Source organism: Nomascus leucogenys, chromosome X (assembly GCF_006542625.1).
Source record: "Nomascus leucogenys isolate Asia chromosome X, Asia_NLE_v1, whole genome shotgun sequence".
NCBI classification, from domain to species: Eukaryota; Metazoa; Chordata; class Mammalia; order Primates; family Hylobatidae; genus Nomascus; species Nomascus leucogenys.
The window spans coordinates 75,054,653-75,072,507 of record NC_044406.1 but is presented as its reverse complement, the minus strand read 5'-3'; the positions used below and the strand labels follow the sequence as shown (position 1 = coordinate 75,072,507).

At 37.9% G+C, this 17,855-nt stretch overlaps 1 protein-coding gene and 1 long non-coding RNA gene across 3 annotated transcripts in view; one reads left to right on the top strand and one right to left on the bottom strand.

Annotated features, from left to right (window-relative positions):
• DACH2 (dachshund family transcription factor 2) overlaps positions 1 to 17,855 on the bottom strand; it is a 676,171-nt gene that overhangs the window by 569,613 nt on the left and 88,703 nt on the right. The gene's annotated exons all lie outside the window — the stretch shown is intronic.
• On the top strand, positions 674 to 17,833 carry LOC115833314. Its single transcript, XR_004028765.1, has 3 exons — positions 674 to 834; positions 8,099 to 8,102; positions 17,806 to 17,833. It is a non-coding gene; the product is annotated as an uncharacterized LOC115833314 (long non-coding RNA).

The following is a 17,855-nucleotide window of genomic DNA, read 5'->3' as shown; positions in this document are numbered from 1 at the left end:
ATGAAGAAAATAGGAAAATATGTAAAATCACTTTAAAATAGTACAAAGTGGCATAAAATATGCAGTATTTTTAACAATTGTTTTTATACCTCCAGTAGATTTTTTGTGTATCCATATAACAATACTGATTTATTGGCCAAGAATGAAGCAATACTCTGAACTAGAAATACCTGTAATAGGCACATGTTGAAATCCCTCCTATTATACCAAAATAATAGACTCCCAGTTCTCAAATATACCCTGCCAGTGCATATAAAATGACCACATTGACAACATTTTAATGGTTTTCCTTTGATAATCTCAAATCTTCCCAATTACGTTAATTCCTTGGCCAAGGATGGGAAGAATAGATGGCAGAGTATTCACAATGAGTTTTTCTTTTCTTTCCAATTTTTATTTTAGGTTCACGAAGTACATGTGCAAGTTTGTTACATGGGTAAATTGTACATTGCAGGGGTTTGGTGTACAGATTATTTCATCACGCAGGTAATAAGCATACTACCTGATAGGTAATTTTTTATTCCTCACCCTCCTCCCTCCCTCCACCATCAGGTAGGCCCTGGTGTCTGTTGTTTCCTTCTTTGTGTCCATATGTACTTGATGTTTAGCTTCCACTTATAAGTGAAAACATGTAGTATTTGCTTTCTGTTATGCATTAATTTGCCTAGGATGATAACCTCCAGCTCCATCCAAGTTGCTGAAAAGGACATGATCTCATTCTTTATTATGGTTGTGTAGTAATCCATGGTGAATATGTATCACATTTTCTTTATGTAATCCACTATTGGTGGGCATATAGATTGATTCTAGGTCTTTGCTATTGTGAATAGTGCTGTGATGAACATAGATGTGTATGTATCTTAATAGTAGAATAATTTATATTCCTTTGGATATATACCCAGTAATAGGATTGCTGTGCTAAGTGGTTAGTTATGTTTTAAGGTCTCCAAGAAATCTCCAAAGTGCTTTTCACAGTGGCTGAGCTAATTTATATTCACACCGGCAGTGTGTAAGTGTTCCATTTTCTCTACAGCATCACCAGCATCTGTGATTTTTTAACTTTTTAATAATAGCCATTCTGACTAGTGTGAGATGATATCTCATTGTGGTTTTAATTTACATTTCTCTAGTGAATAGTGATATTGAACAGTTTTTCATATGCTTGTTGGCCAAGTGTATGTCTTCTATAGAGAAGTATCTGTTCATGTCCTTTGCCCATTTTTTAATAGGGTGTTTTTTTTTTCTTGTTCATTTGCTTAATTTCCTTATAGATTCTAGATATGAGACATTTGTTGCATGCATAAGATACAAATATTTACTCTCATTCTGTAGGCTGTCTGTTTACTCTGTTAATAGTTTATTTTGCTTTGCAAAAGCTCCTTAGTTAAATTAGGCCCCACTTATCAGTTTTTTTTGTTGAAATTGCTTTTGAAGGCTTTGTCATGAAAACTCTGCCAGGGGCTATGTACAGAATAGAATGTCCTAGGTTTTCTTCTAGGGTTTTTTAAGTTGTAGGTTTTACCTATAAGTCTTTAATCTATTTTGTGTTGATTTTTGTGTATAGTGTAAGGAAGGGGTCCAGTTTCAACCTTCTGAATATAACTAGTCAGTTATCCCAACACTATTTATTGAATAGGGAGTTCTTTCCCCATTGCTTTTTTTGTTGTTGACTTTGTCAAAGATCAGATGGTTATGGGTGTGCAACAAAGCAATCTGATTTCTGGATTCCCTATTATGTTCTATCATTCTGTGTGTCTGTCTTTGTACCAGTACCATGCTGTTTTAGTTACTGTAGCCTTGTAGTATAGTCTGATGTTGGGTATGTTGATTCCTCAGGCACTATACTTTTTACTTAGGATTGTTTCAGCTATTTGAGCTCTTTTTTGGTTTCATATGAATTCTGGAAGAATTTTTTTCTAATTCTGTGAAAAATGGTATTAGTAGATGGATAGGAATAGCACTGAATCTGTACACTGCTTTGGGGAGTAACACCATTTTAACAATATTGATTCTACCTATCCATGAGGATGGTGTGTTTCTCCATTTGTGTGTGTCATCTCTGATTACTTTCAGCAGTGTTTTGTAATTCTCATTGTAGAGATATTTAACCTCCCTCATTTGCGTACTCCTAGGTATATTTTTCTTTCTTTATGGCTATTGTAAATGGAATTGTATTGTTGATAAGGCTCTCAGCTTGGAGGTTGTTGGTGTATAAAAATGCTGCTGATTTTTGTGTATTGATTTTGTATCCTGAAACACTGATGAAGTCATTTATCAGATATAGGAGCTTTGGAGCAGAAACTATGGGGTTTTCTAGGTATAAAATCATATTGTCTGTGAAGAGAGTTATTTTGACATCCTCTCTTCCTATGTGGGTGCCTTTTATTTCTTTCTCTTGCCTGATTGCTCTGGCTAGGAATTCCAGTACTATGTTGAACAGAAGTGGTAAGAGTGGATATACTTGTCTTGCTGCAGTTCTCAAGAAGAATGCTTGCAGCTTTTGCCCATTCAGTATAATGTTGGCTGTGGGTTTGTAATAGAGGGCCCTTATTATTTGGAGGTATGTTTTTTTAATGCCTAGTTTGTTGAGAGTTTTATCATGAAGTGATGTTGAACTTTATTGAAAACCTTTTCTGCATCTATTGAGATGATCATGTGGTTTTTGTTTCTAGTTCTATCTATGTGATGAATCACCTTTATTGATTTGCATAGGTTGAGCCAAACTTGCATCCCAGGAATAAAGCCTATTTGATCATGATGGATTTGCTTTTTGATGTGCAGCTAGATTTAGTTTGCTAGTATTTTGTTGAGGATTTTTCCATCTATGTTAATCAGGGATATTGGCCTAAAGTTTTCTTTTTGTGTTGTGTCTCTGCCAGGTTTTGTATCAGAATGATGCTGGCCTCATAGAATGAGTTAGGGAGGAGGCCCTCTATGTTCATGTTAATGAATCTATGTTCATATCTATGAACATAGACTATTGATTCAATTTTGGAACTCATAAATTATCAGTCTGTTCAGAGATTCAATTTCTTCCTGGTTCAATCTTGAGAAGTTGTATGTTTCCTGGAATTTATCTATTGTTTTCTAGTTTGTATGCATAAAGGTATTTGTAATAATCACTGGGTGTTTTTTGAATTTCTGTGGAGTTGGTGGTAATATCTCCTTTGTCATTTCTGATTATTTTTATTTGGGTCTTTTTTTCTTCTTCAGTAGTCTAGCTAGGGGTCTACTGATCTATTTATTCTTTAAAAGGACCAACTTTGGTTTCACTGATCTTTTGTGTGGTTTTTCATGTCTCAGTTTCATTCAGTTCAGTTCTGATTTTGGTTACTTCTTTTCTTGCTAGCTTTAGGGTTGGTACACAATTCTTTTTCTAGTTCCTCTACATGTGATGTTAGGAACTTCACAGAACTTGCTTTATGAATCTAGCTGCTCCAGTGTTGGATGCATATAAATATAGAATAGTTAAGTCTTCTTGTTGAATTGATCCTTACCATTATATAATGCCTGTCTTTGTCTTTTTCATCTTCATTGGTTTAAAATTTGTTTTGTCTGAAATTAAAAAGCAACCCATGCTTTTATTTTGTTTTTCATTTACTTGGTAGATTTTTCTCTATCCCTTTTTTCTGAGCCTATCCGTGTCATTGCATGTGAAATGGGTCTCTTAAAGACAGCAAATAGTTGGGTCTTTCCTCTTTAACCAACTTATCACTCTAAGCCTTTTAAGTAGGGTGTTTAGCCTGTTTACATTCAAGGTTAATATTGATATGTGTGAACTTCATCCTATCACACTGTTATCTGGTTGTTATTCAGACTTGATCGTATAATTGCTTTGTATTGTCAATAGTCAAAGTATGTTTCGGCAATATACTTAAGTGTGTTTTCGTGGTGGCTGGTAACTGTCTCATTTCCATGTTTAGCACTCACTTAAGGACCTCTGGTAAGACAGGTCTGGTGGTAGCAAATTATTTTAGCATTTACTTGTCTGAAAAGGAACTTATTTCACCTTTCACTTATAAAGCTTAGCTTGGCCAGATATGAAATTCTTGTTTGCAATTTCTTTTCTTTCACAATGCTCAATATATGCCCCCAATCTCTTCTGGATTATAGGTTCTCTGCTGAAAGGTTCACTGTTAGCCTGATAGGGTTGGCTTTGTAGGCAACCTTCCCCTTCTCTCTAGCTGTCTTTAATGTTTTTTCTTTCCTGCTGACCTTGGAGAATCTGATGACTATATGTCTTGGGGATGATCCTCTTGTACAGTATTTCACATGGGTTCTCTGAATTTCCTGAATTTGAATGTTGACCTCTCTAGCAAGTTTGGGAAATTTTTCATGGACAATATCTTCAAATATGTTTCCAATTTGCTTGTGTTCTCTCCCTCACTTTCAGGGATGCCAGTGTTTCATATGATTGGTCCCTTTACATAATCCTATATTTCTTGAAGAATTTTTTCATTCCATTTTATTCTTTTTTCTTTATTTTTATTTGATTGAGGTGGTTCAAAGAACCAGTCTTCAAGCTCTGAGATCCTTTCCTCGGCTTGGTGTATTCTGTTGCTAATACTTCTGATTGTATTGTGAAATTCCTGTAGTGCATTTTTCAGCTCTATCAGATCAGTTTGTTTCTTTCTTAAAGTGGCTACTTCATCTTGAAGCTCTTGTAACATTTTATTAGATTCCTAAGATTCTTTGGATTGGGTTTCAACTTTCACCTGAATTCTGATTATCTTCATTGCTATCCAGATTCTGAATTCTATATGTCATTTCTGCCATTTCAGCCTGGTTAAAAATCATGGCTGGAGAGTTAGTGTGGTTGCTTAGAGGCAAGATATTCTGGCTTATAGAATTTCCAGAGTTCATGTGCTAGTTCTTTCTCCTGTGTGGGCTGATATTCATTTAATCTTTGATGTTGCTGTTTTTTGGATGGGATTTTTTGCTTTTATATTCTTTTATGCCTTTGAAGACTTGACTGTAGTATAACTTTGATTCAGTCAACTGCTTTCATTTCTGGCTGGTTTCAGGGGACCAAAGATCAGCTCAGCATTCCTGGGCTACATGCTATAACCTTGCAGGGCTAGTACCAGGCCCATGAATTTGTTCTCTGGCCCCTCAAGGTTAAACACCTTCTGCTGTAAAGGGGCAAGGTGTTCCTGGTACACTGGCAACCACATTTTGATGGGGAGTTACCAGCAAAAGCACCTCATCAGGTGGTGACAGCAGGGTCCATGCTCGTGCACATGTGCCAGCAGTAGTGGAGCAACAGAGTCCATAAGCATGCATAGGTGGTGTCAGGGTGGTGGGGAATGCAAGCATGCACTTGCACCAGTTGTGGCTCTGTGGCAGTGCCTGCGCATGCACATGTCCTGACAGTGGCGGGGTGGGGTACGTTAGTGCCAGCAGGAACACTGAGGTTTTTTTCAATGTTTCTTCAAAGTAAGACAGCTATAACAGTTATAAAACAATAACAGCTTTTATAATAGCTATAAAAACAATGTGTTGTATTGGTTTTATCACACTATATCTTATATTATTTTCTGCAATAACCTTAATTTTGTTGTTCTTATAGTCCTGCCTTAAGTCCTTTACCAGACTATATCTTACTGATAATGCAAACCTTATTAAATAATAAAGACTGCATATCTACATATAATACAAGGTGATAGATTTATGTTTATAGTTTGTTTTTACTTATTTCACCAGTTACATATAATGTGTGTTCATTGGGAAGCAAGTATTTTCTGTTTCTATAATAATTTTTAGTGGCAATCTCTTTATCCCAGATTGCGAAATTCTAATTATAATGTGTTGTCTACAGAGTATTATAAATTTGAAAAACTTTTTAATGCTTGTGATAAATATTTAAGGTAGTAACAGTGAATATTTCTCTCCATTTTACAGACAAGGAAGCTATGATCAAGAGAAGTTAAGTGAGTTGCATGTCACACAGACAGCAACAGGTTCAGCCAACCCAAGACTAGAGTTATTTTTAGAGATGGCGTCTCACTCTACTGCCCAGGCTGGAGTGTAGTGGTACAATCGTGGCTCACTGCAGTGTCAAACTCAAGGGCTTAAGTGATCCTCCCACCTCAGCCTCCTGAGTACCTGGGACTAGAGGTGCATGCCAACATGCCCAGCTAATTTTGGAGGAAATTGGATATTTTCTGTCTTCTATTCTTCCTTCTGCCACAACACACTGCTTACACCTCCATCTAATCAAATAATTTTCCTTGCACCATCCCTAAGTTAGCTACGATTGTATCTTCCCATGAATTTATTCAGTATTAGAAGAAGTATTGATAGTATTGGGATAATCAATTGACTCAGAGGATGATTATAGAACAGCAAGACTTTTGTCCCCTGTTCAAATTCAGTGTAGAATTGCAATAAACTCAGATTGACGTACTCAATCTTTTTGATTGGCTTTGCTGTGTGGCTTCACTTAGGACCTATTAACAAATAAAACCCCTTTAAGAAAAATTTCCACATCTTAATGCAAAACAGTCAGTTATTAAAATGTATTACAGTAGGCCAAACATACAAATGTTGCTTTGTGAATGTAAAAGATTCATTGAATTTCCCAGATAATCAGATATTGATATATAAGAAAACAAAAATAGATTATTCTAAATTATCAACACAAAATTTTTATTAAATATTTAATATAATGCTATAAGATACTGCCAATTTCCTAATGTAAAGGTGATGAAGTACAGATGCTTCATATGGAAAGATCTAAATGGTTTCCAGGACTCTGAAGAAAATTACACCCCAGAATGATTGAATAGTCTATAATAAATTAAACCTCACAAACATTGATCTGATTTATTTCTATGCTTTACTGACAGTATGTTCTGTCTATGCTTTACTTACATATGTTCTTTCTATGCTTTACTTACAGTCTTATTCTGATGAACTAAAGAAATAACCAGAGACTGCAGACAGCACACTTTTCTTGGAGAGAATCCTTAGTAGTGATAACGACAAAGAAAATATTCTCTGCTTCTGTATAAATCCACTGTCTCTGAATAGTGGGCAATTTACCAAATCAAGATACTCTATTAAGGTAGGAAAAAAAATCTCTCTTACACAGGTAATGAACAGAAAATGATAACTGACAGAGAAACTATCTCTTCACTATGATCTAGTTCTTTAAAAAAAAAAAACATGAATTTTAGTGTGACTGAGGTTTACAAAATGATGTCATGGCATGGAAATAGTAAAATCCTTACTATAGTGAAACAAATTAACACATATTATCATCTCACATAGTTACTTTCTTTAGAAAAGTAACTAAAATCTACCTATTTGACAAATATTCCCAATCCAAAAAAATTTTATTCACTATAGTCTTCAGGTGGTAGATTAGATCTCTCGACTTTTTTTTCCTATGTATCTGCTCCTTTGTGTCTTTAGATCCACATCTCCCCATTTTCTACCAACTCCAGCTCCCACAACTCCTAGTAACCACTATGTCATCTAATTCTAAAAACAGTTTGGGAAAGAATGAAGAACAAGAAGTAAAATAATACTATTCTGTTGGAGACCAGCATGGTCAACATAGTGAGACCCCCATCTATATTAGTCCATTCTCACACTGTAATAAAGAACTACCCGAGACTGAGTAATTGATAAAGACAAGAGGTTTAATTGACTCACAGTTTCATAGGCTATACAGGAAACATGGCTATGAGGCCTCAGAAAACTTACAATCATGGTGGAAGGTGAAGAGGAAGCAAGCACATCTTACCAAAATGGAGCAGGAGAAAGAAGGGGAAAGTGCCACACATTTTTAAACCATCAGATCTCATGAGAACAACTCACTATCACAAGAGCAACTAGGGAGAAACCCGTCCCCCATGATCCAATTAGCTCCCACCAGGTCCCTCCCCTGACACGTGGGGATTACAATTTGATATGAGATTTGGGAGGGGACACAGAGCCAGATCATATCACTCAGCCCCTGGCTTCTCACAAATCTCATGTCCTTCTCACAATTCAAAACCAGTCATGCCTTCCCAACAGTCCCCCAAAGTCTTAACTCATTCCAGCATTAACTCAAAAGTCCAAATAAGTCCAAAGTCTCATCTGAGACAAGGCAAGTCCTTTCTGCCTATGAACCAGTAAAATCAAAACAATTCAGTTACCTTCAAGATAAAATGGGGGTACAGGCATTAAGTAAATGCTACCATTCCAAAAGGGAGAAATTGGCCAAAACAAAGGGGCTGTAGGCTTCATGCAAGTCTGAATGCAGCAGGGCACTCATTAAATCTTAAAGCTCTAAAATAATCTCCTTTGACTCCCTGACTCACATCCAGGACACAGTGATGCAAGGGGTGGGCTCTTAAGGCCTTGGGAAGCCCCATCCCTATAGCTTTGCAGGGTACAGCACCTTTGGCTGCCTTCATGGTCTGGCAATGAATACCTGCAGCTTTTCCAGATGTATGGTGCAAGCTGTCAGTGGACCTACCATTCTGGGGTCTGGAGGATAGTAGCCCTCTTCTCACAGCTCCACTAGGCAGTGCCCCAGTGGGGACTCTGTGTGAAGGCTCCAAGTCCACATTTCCCCTCTGCATTGCCCTAGTAGAGGTCTCCATGAGGGCTCTGCCCCTGCAACAGACTTCTGCCTGGACATCCAGATGTTTCCGTGCATCCTCTGAAATCTAGGCAGAGGTTCTCAAACCTCAACTCTTGCCTTCTGTGCTCCTGCAGGCCCAACACCATGTGGAAGCTGCCAAGACTTGGGACTTGCACCCTCTGAAGCCATGGCCTGAGCTGTTCCTTCATCCCTTTTAGCCACAGGTGGACCTGAAGCAGTGCAAGGCATCATGTTCCAAGGCTGCACAGAGTAGCTGGGCCCTGGACCTGGCTCACAAAACCATTTTATCCTCCTAGGCCTTAGGGCCTGTGATGGGAGGGGCTGCTGTGACAGTCTCTGACACACCCTTGAGACTGTTCCCATTGCCTTGGCTATTACCATTCAGCTTCTTTTACTTATGCAAATTTCTGAAGCCAGCTTGAATTTCTCCCTAGGAAATGGGCTTTTCTCTTCTACCTCATGATCAGGCTGCAAATTTTGCCAACTTTCATGCTCTGCCTCCCTTTTAAATATAAGTTCCAATTTCAGACCATCTCCTTGCAAATTCACATCAGCATATGCTGTTAGAAGCAGCCAGGCCACATCTTGAACACTGCTGTTTAGAAATTTCTTCCCCCATAAACCCTGATTCATCTCTCTCAAGTTCAAAGTTCCACACATCTCTAGGGCAGGGGCAAAATGGCACCAGTCTCTTTGCTACAGCATAGCAAGAGTGACCTTTACTCTAGTTTTCAATAGGTTCCTCATCTCCATCTGAGACCACTGAACTTCATTGTCCATATCACTATCAGTATTTTGGTTAAAACCATACAGCAAGTCTCTAGGAAGTTCAAAACTTTCCCACATCTCCCCATCTTCTGAGACTTCCAAATTGTTCCAACCTCTGCCCATTACCCAGTTCCAAAGTTGACTCCGCATTTTCAGGCATCTTTACAGCATTGCCCCACTACTGGTATCAATTTTTTTATTAGTCCATTCTCCCACTGCTATAAAGAACTACCTGACACTAAGTAATTTATAAAGAAAATAAGTTAATTAACTCACAGTTCCACAGGCTGTAGAGGAAGCATGGCTAGGAGGCCTCAGGAAACTTACAATCATGATGGAAGGTGAAGAGGAAGCATGTACATCTCACCATGGCATAGCAGGAGAGAGACAGAAAGAGAAGGGGGAGGTGCCACACACTTTTAAACCCTCAGATATTGTGAGAACACACTTAATTATCATGAGAACAGCAATGGGGAAATCCACCCCCATGATCCAATCACCTCCCACTTGGTCCCTCTCCTAATATGTAAGGATTAAAATTTGACATTAGATTTGGATGGGGACACAGAGCCAAACCATATCACCATCTCTACAAAAAAAGTATAAAAATAAACATTAGCCAGGCATGGCAGCATGTGCTTATAGTCCCAGCTACTAGGGAGGCTGAGGCAGAGAATCACTAGATCCCACAAGGTCAGGGCTGCAGTGAGCCATGATTGCACCACTGCATCCCAGACTGGGTGACAGAGCAAGACTATATCTCAAAAAGTAACAATAATAATAATAATGATAATAATCTGATACAACCACCAAGGTGATGAATATATTTTCTTATTGCATTCAATTGCAAAATACCTTTAACTCAAATAATTTGAGTTTGAGGATAGCCAACTTTAACATTCCAAAACGTTTCTTAGGCTTTCAAAATCCAGATTCTACTTGCTGATCCACCCAAAACAAAAAAACTCTCTGGTGTGATGAGCGTTATGTTTACAATTCTAAATTGAGCTTAACCAGGTTAATCTTTCAAAACTACTATAAAGATTTCTGTTCCAGGACTCACTCTACCTTCCAAGACTGGCTTCAAATGACAGTTTAAGTAGAATCAGTTTTGGAAGTTGCTTGCTTTTGGTTATAATTGGTGAGATAAAAATATTGAGATGAAGTGAATGACATTAAGCCACAGAGAAATTGTAACACAAGAAGGACACTTGTTCTTCCCAGCCAGAGGCCTCTATACTCACTATTGGGCTATCACCTACACATGTTCACTGAACAGAATTTTCACTATTTAAAATCCTCCATGCAGACACATATTTTCCTGATCTAATAATTTTAACAAACTTCATTACACACCCAGGGGAATGGCTAAAATGAAAAAGATAGATAATACCAAGTGTTAATGACAATGTGGAAAAACTGGAACTCTCATACTCTGTTGGCTGATGGAAGTCTAAAGCTATATGGCATCATCTACTAAAGCTTAAAACAAGACTAAGTCTATGATACAGCAATGCTATAGTCAGCAAGAATTAGTGCATATGTGTACCAAAAGATACAAAGGCATACACATTGACTGCTCACAGAGGCATCATTTAAAATAACCTAAATTAGAGACAACCCAAAAGTCCATCAACAGCAGAAAGAGTGAGTAAACTTTGTTATATTCATGCAATGGCATATTATGCAGCAATAAAAAGAATGAACTACTGCCACGTGTAAAAATGAGGATGAATCTTACAGACATACTGGTGAATAAAAGAAGCCAGATACAAAAGACTACATATTCTGTGATTCTATTTAGATATAGGTCAGTAATAGGCAAACAAATACATAAATGTTAAAATACATATTGTCCCTTGGCAGGTGGTAGTATTTAAAATGGGGCAAAAAGGGGGGCTTCTGCATGCTAATAATGTTGACCTAGTTGCTGGCTACACAGGCACAGGTGTATTTCCCTCGCAAAAAAAAAATCAGTGAAGTTCTTCACTCATCTGTATAGTTCAATAAAAAAAATTAACAATCTAAATCAGTTACTTCAAAGCTCAAACCAAAAACTATGATTGCTTTATCCCATCAAAGCAAATAATGCCAAAATAATACAACTAATATAAGCTATAATGAATAAAATTTGGGATTGTAATCTTACTGCTTTCTCTGTTAGCAGAGAAGTGGTTCACTGGCTACAAAAATGCAAACTCTTTCCTTTTTTGAATTTCTAGTACTTCTCACTTTTAGCAGTCACCCCATTAGTCCTCATAAATATACAACACACTAACACCATTGTGTTGTAGCTGAATTATCTTATCATGATTTACATTTGCTTGTTTAAAAACAATATTGATATTTTTAAATAAAAAACATTTTATGGAATTTTAATATAAAGTTTAGTTATCCCACTAATCAACTGAACACAGAAAGCATACAACTGATATCACAAAAATAAAGCTTTTATTTGTATTAATTTCATGTTCTTGCATTATGTACTGGTAGGGACACACATCCATTATATGACGCAAGCTACTATTATATCTGAATTGCTCTTTCATCCAACATAACAATCAGAGAAAGGCAGAGAGCAATTTTATTAAACACCATTTGAATGTTGAGTTTTCATTATTTGAATGCAGTACTCTTGTAGCAGTTGAATAAATGGGCAATGACTTATGCTGGAACATTATAAATATTTTTATTGACATATATATCATTTTCAAAGTTTAAGAGTAGGTTTTATAACTATGAAAAACTACTAGTTTGGCATTTTATTCTTTGCTACGAAGGACTTGATTAGCTCCTTGTAAGAATGTATCACATTTGTCTAGTGCTATGAAAATATTTGAAGGCCTTCCAATAAAGACAAAGCTATATATAAAAGTTCGTTAGCACAAAAAAATATCAAGAACAATGTCACTTTTTAAAATATCACCCTGGATTGCCAGAAACATATTCTGAATGCTTCCCATATCATTAGGAGAAATCTGATGGCATTTAGAAAAGGGATCCTGCCAAATAGCATCTAAAAGATACACAAAATGAGTTCAATGAGGTAAAAAGAGTGACTAGGGATAAATCATTAGAACTGTGAAATATTTATTATTGTGAATATGACCCTGCTAAAATCTGTCAAATAAAATATAACTCGGCATGGGACAAGAACTTGGGACCTGCTGAATGGCAGGGCTGAAAGAGCTTTAACACAAACAGGGCTGAAACATGCCCCTTGCTCACCACATTGAGCGAGATAAGAAGGAGAGAAGAGCTGTGGCACTTCGGGGAGCCCAGACCTAGGAGCTCCTTGAGCCATGGCTGTGACAGTCTCTTTGGGGCTCTGCCATTCTCGACATCTTCAAGCTTGCAGTCACCACTGCATTCCTTGGTGTCAGCCATGAAAGCTGCTTGTGGTTAGGCCTGGTTCCGCCACAGCCTCACAGGGAGCCAGTGTCCGTGCCGGTGCCTGGAGCTACCCACCCCGCCGCAGCCGTCATGTCCAGCCATGTGCAGTGGCCAGACCCCATGCTCACTCACTCACACACCCCTTGCTGCTCCACACCTGGCTTTCCCTTGCCAGGTGTGAGATTCGGGCCAGTAGCACAAGCCGAGCACAGCCTGCCAGGCCAAATGGGTGGAACGAGAACCGTGGGCTCAAGTAAAAACTCGGGCAGAGGCGCCACCAGCCACAGAGGTTTCTGGATGACAAAGCACACCCCAAGGATCCCATAACAATGTCATAGCTGTCGATGTGTCATGATTTAATACATTACTCACGTGTTCGTGGTGATGCTGGTGTAAAAAAAGCCTACTGTGCGGGAAGCTGAGGCAAGAGAATGGCGCGAACCTGGGAGGCGGAGCTTGCAGTGAGCCAAGATAGCGCCACTGCAGTCCAGCCTGGGAAAAAGAGCGAGACTCCGTCTCAAAAAAAAAAAAAAAAAAAAAAAAACCTGCTGTGCTGACAGTCCTATAAAAAGTATAACATACAATTATTTACAGTACATGGTACTTGATATAATAAAGGACTATGTTACTGGTTTGTGTATGTATTATACTGTACTTTTTGTCATTATTTTAGAGTGTACTCCTTCTACTTATTAAAAAAAAGTTAATGTAAAACAGCCCTAGGCAGATCTTTCAAGAAGTATTACAGAAGAAGGTATTGTTATTACAGGAGATGGCAGCTGTATGTGTAAGACAGTGACATTTATGATCCCAACCCTGTGTGGGCCTAGGCTCATGTTTGTTTTTGTGTCTTAACTTTTAACAAGAAAGTTTAAAAAGCTTTAAAAAATTAACAGGGAAAAGCTTATAGAATAAATATATAAAGAAAGAAAACATTTTTGTACAATTGTACAATGTGGTTCCATATTAAGCTGTGTTATTACAAAAGGGTAAAACAGTTTTTTAAAAATATGGAAGTTTGTAAAGTAAAAAAGTTACAATAAGCTAAGGTTAATTTATTATTGAAGAAATAAACTCTTTAAAGTAAATTTGGTGTAGTCTAAATGTACAGTGTTTGTAAAGTCTACAGTAATGTCTTAGGACTTCACATTCACTCACCACTTCTTCACCAACTGACCCAGTGTAACCTCCAGTCCACGTATTGTTCATGGTGCCCTATATACATGTGCCATTTTCTATCTTTTATGCCATATTTTTACTGTACCTTTTCTATGTTTAGGTATGTTCAGATTCACAAATACCATAGTGTTGCAATTGCCTACAATACTCGGTACAGTAACATGCTGTACAGGTTTATAGCTTAAAAGCAATAGGCTATATCATATAGCCTAGGTGTGTCGTAGGCTATTTCATCTAAATTTGTGTAAGTGCACCGTATAACCCTAGCACAATGACAAAATTGCTGAATTATGCATTTCGTAGAATGTATCCCCATCGATAAATGATGCATGACTGTATATTAAATCTATAACGTATGGGCTTGTGTTAACAATTTTGTTTTCAGCTTCAGAGTTATTTTATTCACTTCTTTATTCATTTATTCATTCAATAAGCACTTATTATGTGTCCACAATGTACAAGATGCTGCTGTTTGAGGATACAAACACAAATAAGACATAGTGCTTGTCCTGATGCTTAAATCCAGTGGGGAAGTCAAACAAGCAAAACCATGATCAAACAGCTTAATAGGTGCTGTATAGAAATATGGACAGTGTTGTGCAGATTTAGTATCCCTTATCTATATTTTTTTTGAGATGGAGCCTTGCTCTGTCACCCAGGCTGGAGTGCAGTGGCACGATCTTGCCTCACTGCAACCTCCACTTCTAAGGTTCAAGTGATTCTCCTGACTCAGCCTCCGGAGTAACTGGGATTACACGCACCCACCACCATGCCTAGCTAGTTTTGTATTTTCAGTAGAGATGGGGTTTCGCCATGTTGGCCAGGCTGGTCTCAAACTCCTGACCTCAGGTGATCTACCTACCTTGGCCTCCCAAAGTGCTGGGATTACAGGTGTGAACCACCATGCCCAGCCTCGTATCCCTTATCTAAAATGCTTGGGAACAGAAGTGTTTTGAATTTCAGATTATTTTGGTTTTTGGAAGATTTTCAGATACATAATGAGATATCTTGAGGAGGGGTCCCAAGTCTAAACATGGAATAATGTTTCATATTCACCTAATACACATAGCCTTAAAGTAATTTTCTAGAGTATTTTAAGTAATTTTGCGCATGAAACAAAGTTTTTGTACATGGAACTATCAGAAAGCAAAGGCGTTACTATCTCTGCTACCCATGTGGCATCATGTTGGTACTCAAAGTTTCAGCCAATGGAACATTTTGCATTAGCTCCAAAGTTAGCAGAGAAGGAGGTCATCTAATTATGACTGAGCAGCAACATCCCAGCAAATGTGCTATTTCTGAAAAATATGAATGCATGACCTAGGTGAAGATGGAAGGTAAGCAGGGAAACACATGTGTAAAGACGTGAAATAGCAAGAAGTACTGTATAGCTGTACATGGAGGTCAGTATAGCTTCAGTGTGGGCTGATGACAGAAAATGGTGGAATACTAGACAAGACATGCAGCTAAACCAAAGATTTAAAACTTTATTATGAAAGGCCAGCCTCTACAGTTATAAATCATGCTGATAGTATGTTCCCTTGACATGATGTGATGAAAATGGTCTTTTTCCCAGTAACCTATAAACCCAGGCTTATCATCAGAAAAACATCAGACAAATTCTATTGAGGAATATTCTAAAAAATACCTGACCAGTACTCAAAACTGTAAAGGTCATCAAAAACAAGGTAAATCTGAGAAACTGGCACAGACAAGAGCAGCCTAGAAACATGACAACTAAATGGAATGTGGTATCCTGGATGCAATCACAGAACAGGAAACGGACATTAGGTAAAAACTACGGAATTCTGAATAAAGTATAAACTTTAGTTAATACTAAAGTACAAATATTGGGCTGGGCGCAGTGGCTCATGGCTGTAACCCTAGCACACTGGGAGGTCGAGGCGGGCAGACAGCTTGAGCCCAGGAGTTCCAGACCAGTCTGGGCAACTTGGCGAAACCCTATCTCTACAAAACATACAAAAATTAGCGGGCATGGTGGTGCACACACGTAATCCCAGCTATTCAGGAGGCTGAGGTGGGAGGATCACTGGAGTCAGGAAGGAAGAAGTTGCAGTGAGCCGAGATCGCACCACTGCTCTCCAGCCTGGGTGGAAGAGAAAGACTTTGTCTCAAAAAAAAAAAAAAATTAAATTAAAATATAAATAAAGTACAAATATTGGCTCATTAATTATAAGAAATTTACCATATTAATTTAAGATGATAACAATAGGGGAAACTAGATACAGGATATATGAGAATTCTCTGTACTTCTAAATTTTTCTGAACATCTATAACTGTCCTAAAAAATAGTCTATAAAAATGGGGTTGGGGGTGACCAAGGTAATATTTTGGTAGAGAGTAGTATGTGTTTAGAGAATATTGAGTATTTCAGGTTAATTTGTATGCAGAGTTCATATTATAAAGTAATGTTAGCTGAAATTATAGAAAGAATATCAATTGTTGTAGATCAGCTTGAAGCTTCTCAAAATACATCAAATTATATTTAGTCTTCTTGATGTGGTCACCACTCATTCCATATGCACATATCACTGTCCCTGGGTTTCAAAGGGGACAATGTGTGCCATGTTTTTAAATCCTCTTCATTCAAAGTAATGTCTCCTTAGTTTATCTCTGTGAAAAGTACATTACAAAGTGAGAGATAAATGCAGAGAGATGTTTATCTACTATCCTGAACCATAAACACCTACAATGAAGAACTGCTCATCTTCCATTTTCCAATAAAGCATTTCCTCTACAAAGTCTCTGATATGGTTTGGCTCTGTGTCCCCTCCCAAATCTCATCTTGAATTGTACTCCCATAATTCCCATGTGTTGTGGGAGGGACATGGTTGGAGATTATTTGAATCACAGGGGCAGTTTCCCTCACACTGTTCTCATGGTAGTGAATAAGTCTCACGAGATCTGATGGTTTTATTGGGGGTTTCTGCTTTTTCATCTTCCCCATTTTCTCTTGCTGCCACCATGTAAGAAGTGCCTTTTGCCTGCTGCCATGATTCTGAGGCCTCCCCAACCATGTGGAACTGTAAATCCAACTAAACCTCTTTTTCTTCCCAGTCTCGGGTATGTCTTTATCAGCAGCGTGAAAATGGACTAATACAGCCTCCCTCTAGTTTACCTGAAACTCTCCCTGAGATACAACTTTCTTTATTTCTCTAGGTCTATCCTCATTACTATCTTTCACCCTAGAGCAGATGAGATTAACTCTTGCCATAAGTTGGGATTTCAAGTCCCAACCTGGAAACCAGTTTAAATGGATGGTCCAAAAGAGTTGCATTCTTGGTAACTCTGAAAATAGTTCAAAATTCCAACTCACCACATCAACTGGTTGGTGTTAATAACCAGGCAAATGAATTGAAGTAGGCTTGTCTTTGGTATCTTTTCTTTCCTTCTTTTTTAACTTGTATTTTAGGTTCAGGTGTACATGTGCAGGTTTGTTACACAGGTAAACTTGTGTCATGGGGTTTGTTGTACAGAATTTTTCATGACTCAGGTACTAAGCCTAGTATCCATTAGTTATTTTTCCTGATCCTCTCCCTCCTTCCACCCTTCACCCTCCTATAGACCCAGTGTGTATTGTTCCTCTCTATGTGTCCACATGTTCTCATCGTTTAGCTCCCACTTATAAGTGAGAACAAGCAGTATTTGCTTTTTCTGTTCCTGCATTAGTTTGCTAGGGATAATGACCTCCAGCTCCATTCATGTTCCTGGAAAGGACGTGATCTCATTCTTTTTTATGGCTGCATAGTATTCCACGGTGTATATGTACATTTTCTTTATCCAGTCTACCACTGATGGACATTTAGGTTGATTCCATATCCTTGCTATTATAAAAAGTTCTGCAGTGAACATACATGTGCATGTGTCTTTATGATAGAATAATTTATATTCCTTT